This window comes from Saccostrea echinata, unplaced genomic scaffold (genome assembly GCF_033153115.1).
Source record: "Saccostrea echinata isolate AGI-Se365-2 ecotype Australia unplaced genomic scaffold, CSIRO_AGI_Sech_v1 ptg000023l, whole genome shotgun sequence".
NCBI classification, from domain to species: domain Eukaryota; kingdom Metazoa; phylum Mollusca; class Bivalvia; order Ostreida; family Ostreidae; genus Saccostrea; species Saccostrea echinata.
In genome coordinates, this window is record NW_026889772.1 from 4,912,168 (window position 1) to 4,917,195 (window position 5,028).

The 5,028-nt window shown below is 37.7% G+C and overlaps 1 non-coding gene across 1 annotated transcript; it reads left to right on the forward strand.

Annotated features, from left to right (window-relative positions):
• Positions 1-492: 492 nt before the first annotated feature.
• Positions 493-564, forward strand: Trnaw-cca (transfer RNA tryptophan (anticodon CCA)). Its single transcript has one exon. It is a non-coding gene; the product is annotated as a tRNA-Trp (tRNA).
• Positions 565-5,028: the final 4,464 nt, after the last annotated feature.

Below are 5,028 nucleotides of genomic sequence, written 5' to 3' on the forward strand. Positions count from 1 at the left end.
TGTAATCTTTGACCCGGTCTGCAGCTGACAGACTTAATACTTTTTCCAGTTGTCACATTCTGAAATCAGGCGCGGATTCATACAGGAAGGGGCGCTCCCGGTGCGCGCCCAAACTAAAACAGAAAAAAATCTATAAAAGTTTTCACTGTCATACATCGATGTAATAAGATACAATTACAGTCATTTATGTGTCAAATAAGGTCCTCTACAGCTGTACTAATTGTCATTTCTCTGAGGCTTACGTGACTTTGCTCCGGGGCCCAGAATATCATTTTCCCTGACCTGCTTGGGACCTCAAAGTAGTGAAAGTACCCAGACCCCTTGTCTTCTAATATCGCACGTTTCTAACACAAGCTCCAGGATCTGCACCCGGAACTCATCTATAGTTCACAGGCAAAAGGAATGCTTATTCTTAGTTTATAATGTAAAATTATATGGAGAGTTAATTTACCGTACCTTATTACATTAATTGCTTACGTTGTGAAAGTATGGGACTTCGTGGCGCAACGGTAGCACGTCTGACTCCAGATCAGAAGGTTGCGTGTTCGAATCACGTGGAGGTCAATTTCTTTTTATTCATCTTTAGTATCAGGCAATAAGTATTACGTAAATGAAGTTTTGAAAATGCTTGTCTTAGAGGGCAAAATCTAATTTAAAAAAAAATGCACATTTCATGAATAATTTTTGGGGTATAATCATTAAGATGTGTTTTCGTTCAAAATATACAACATTTTGTTTAAAAAAAAATTGCGTTACGGATTCGGATATACACTTTAAAAATTCAAGCTAATTGCCACATTTGCGGATCGGGAAGGGGGGAGGGGGTCCATGCCCCCCCCCCCGGAATTTGCAGAGATATTAAATGTACGTAGTATCGTAACTAAAATCAAAGTACTAAGAAGCGGTTAGCATGCTTCCATTTGGGATTTACAACAAAATTCATTATATTAAAATACGGTAAAGTTTTTGTTCAATGACATCAGACAAGAAGCAGAAATACAGAACTCTACAGTATTTTATTAAATAACAGTTAAAGCCAATAACATTCTTACTATGAACACGAAGACATCATTTTTTATACTCACACTCTCTAAAGAAAATTTGGGTATGTTGTTATCCTGGCCCGTCCGTCTGTCACGTCACATTTTCTTCTTCCCCAATCTCCTCTTTGATATTAAGCAGTAACCATTTCACATTTTGGAACATCACAGGTGGTGTCATCAACATCTGCAATAAGGTTTAAGAGTTTTCATTTTCACCCTTGGGGCCAAATGTGGATGGAAGAAGACATTTTCTATCACATATACCTGCTTCCCAGGACTCCTCTTACATTTTACGCAGTAGCCAAATAATCGTTCCAATTGGAAAATGATTTGTGTGTGCTGAAGATGTGCAATAAGGTTTTGGAATTACGTTTTTTTCCCTTTGTCCTGGAGGCTTAACTGGGGTCGAAAAACAATTTTTTTTCTACAAAATGTGGTTCCCAGAACTCCTCTTATATATTACGCTTAAAAACTCATTTTATCATAACTTCACAAATACACTATTACGACGTCCATCTACCAATTCTTCAATGCTCAAAAATCATGTATACTACAAATCCGTACCAAAGGTTCCAAAATAGATCAAAACTGCGTTTGGAAACTCAGTGACACCACAACCCCTTGCTCCAAAACATATAATCACCTAGGAATCATTATCAGCAACAAACTATTTTATTTTTATCTTTATAAGTAAGTACTACTACCCACAGTCCTCTACGGTTGCGAGCTATGGAACAACCTTTCTACAACTGATTACCAACGCCTGAATGCTCAGAACCTTCGGGTACAAAGACAGGATCAAGTCTTTTTCAATGTCCGTAAACTGCTTTTTAATTTACGACTTTGTCGCATGGATCATCTCTCTTTCCCAAATAAGGTCTTCCTGACACGTTTATATTCATTTTTGGAGGACATTTTCAGCATCCACATGGATTCATACCTGATGTCATCACAGTTTAATCTACTTATAATCTTACTGAATACCTGCAAACCTGGCTCATAAATGGTTCATTTCCAGCAAACCATTTCGTGAAAAAGATTGTGAAATCTTCAGTGCGTAAAGATTATCAAACACAACGAAACAATAGAATGTTAAAAGACAGCGATTTTCACCGTTTCCCATCTATAACCCGAAATCAGAACCCTGTTTAATTTGGTCAGTTCCTTTGAATTCATACGAAATTCTGTTATGTAAATTTATTTGTATTCATAGCAAATCCTCCTGAACAGATTCAAGATATCTTCAGATTCTGTGGCGAAATCTTTCTAGATATGCCTAGGTATTTATAAACATTACCTGCTCTTGCTCTCTGACATCGGATTTACGTAACTGTTGGTGGGGTGACATTTCCAATAACTTTGATGTCCACCGATCTCTGCAGAAATTTGTGCAATGACAGATGACGATCGAGATATTTCTTTTTACTATCTGGAAAAGATCTCCGGCAACTTAATATATCCAACTTTCGATACATACGAAATGTTGCCGCATATTACAACCGGGCCATTAACCGTTCACGGTAGCTCAGTCGGTAGAGCGCTCGCTCCGTGATCGGGAAGTCGTGAGTTCGAATCTCGGCCGCGACAGACCCAAGTCGATAAAATGGGTAGCAACTGTTCCTTCGCCATGCGCTCGGCACTTTGAAGTGAAAGTTGCGGGTCCTTCGGATGAGACCTTAAAAACCGAGGCCCCATGTCACGGAAGGCGTTGGCACGATAAAGATCCCTCACTGCTCAATGGCCCTGAGTGCCGAGTAAAGGTCAAAATTTGAAGCCCTTCACCGGTATATGGTGACGTCTCTATATGAGTGAAAAATTCTCGAATGGGACGTAAAACAACATACAATCAATCAATCAACCGGGCCATTCAATTCCAGTAGCAAATTTGCCAACTGACCACTCGCAATTTACAGTGGCCATCAATTTACAAATTTGTTAATTATTTATTTATTAATTATTTGACTAATTTATTTCTCGTCTCGTTTAAAGTCATCATTTCGTAAGTTCTATGGTAGACAATGACCTTGTCAGCAAATACAATTTATCATTGAGTCAAATGCTGACTGACGTTTTTCATACTAATTGTTAGGCCATTATTTACACTGAATTGTCGACGGATTTTTCCGTTATTTCCCGATCATGACAAGGAGCACACGGCGGGTGTGACCGGTCGGCAGGGGATGCTCACTCCTCCATGGCACCTGATCCCATCTCTGATGTTTTGGAGGTCCGTGTTTGCTCTGCACATATTTTGTAATGTTAAATGGACTTTTGAGCTTGAATACTGTTCGTTTTCTCCATATATTTCATTAGTTTTCTCTTTTTCCCTTTCAATTTGTTCGTTTTGTCATTTATTATGTGTTTATCCTTGATTGTACAAATGTAACTTTATACTTTCACATAATCCTCAAATAAGGGAAATAAAGTATGAATGAATGAAAGGTAAAATTTGCTTAATCAATGTTCATATTTCAGAAAGCCTATATTTGGGGTTGGCAAATACTCCGTACTTAGTTCGTACTTTGATAAGACAAGTAGATCCAGTAACATAGTAAAATGCCCAAAACTGCTGTCTGACACCAAAAAAGGGTGGGTAAAACAAATAAACTCGTACCAGACACAATCCAATAACAGACTCTACCCACGCATGCGAAGCGCCGCTCGTCACTGCGACCTTTAACGACACCGCCTGGGCGAAGAGAAAATTCGGACTACTGCACATTCATTCAATAAAATTTTTTTCCGCAGTAATCCTGGACCCACAATGCATCGCTTGTTGTTCTCGCTGCTAACTTCGTTCGCGCGGTAAGAACAACTAAACATTCACAAAAAATAAACTCACCTTAATTTAATGGATATTGCATACAGGTAGATCTAGTAGATTAAACATTCTTTGTTTAAATTTTTGCACTTTTCAAACTTTCTTTATGGAAATGCAGCTAACATACGACATCATGTGACGTCACAGTCTAGACGTTCGAAATGTCTCGTGTGGTTTGACGAGGTGGATCTTTAAGTGAACAATGCGCTCGCCCCAACGGTCGCACCGTCAACATATTAAGATTCACTTGCTAAATGGATACAGTCTACATTGTTTCCCCATAGACGACAATGTTCACGTTTAGTACATCAAGTTGTCTTTCCTTGGTTAAAATCTCGATTTCTTTTCCGGCAAAATGCGTCCTCTGAAATTGAAAGTGAAAGTACTGGACTTCTAACTGGTGTTATGATACTGTAATACACAAAATAATTTTAAATAAATACTCCTTAATAACAAGTATGAGCCTCAGTTAAGTACATTATCACAAATTTTATATTCAATCTGCAAATTAAGGAACTTGTATTTTTTCTGCACTACTTTCTCCTACCGATTCTAAAAATAATTAGATGCACGTATTCTCGATCGAGAGAGAGAGAAAGAAAGAGAGGGGGTTGCTTATTACTTTTTTTATGTTCAAATTTTAGAAATAATATCTGTCACAAGGAGCGACCGTATTAAATTTTGTAAGCGCCCAATAAAGACAACGAAAATTGATAAAGGAGAAAATTCCATTTTTATTATAACTTCAAACTCATGACGCTTGTCTGTATAAAATAAATTAAATAACCAATTTTTTTTCAATCCACCTTGCATTACTCATTATCAGGGCTTGTTTTTCTCTCGCTCTCTCGGCCCCGTAAATCTATAAAAATCCTTTATTCTACACGCGATGAGAAACAGTCATTCGGATATATATCATATTTGCGCAGTATTTAATCAATTATGTTTGTTTGGGGGGAAAATCATTAATATGTAATAGTTATGTCCTTTTACAGCTCCATCCTTTTTTCAAATTCTATGAAACATATTGCAGCAGATTTGACACGTATTGTGCAGACCTTACCTAAAGTACGTACACCTAACGTTCTTTGCGTTTGTCTATCACAGGGGTTGTGGGGAAATTGTTACGTCTTTTAGATATATTAACTTATAGGCCTACATCCT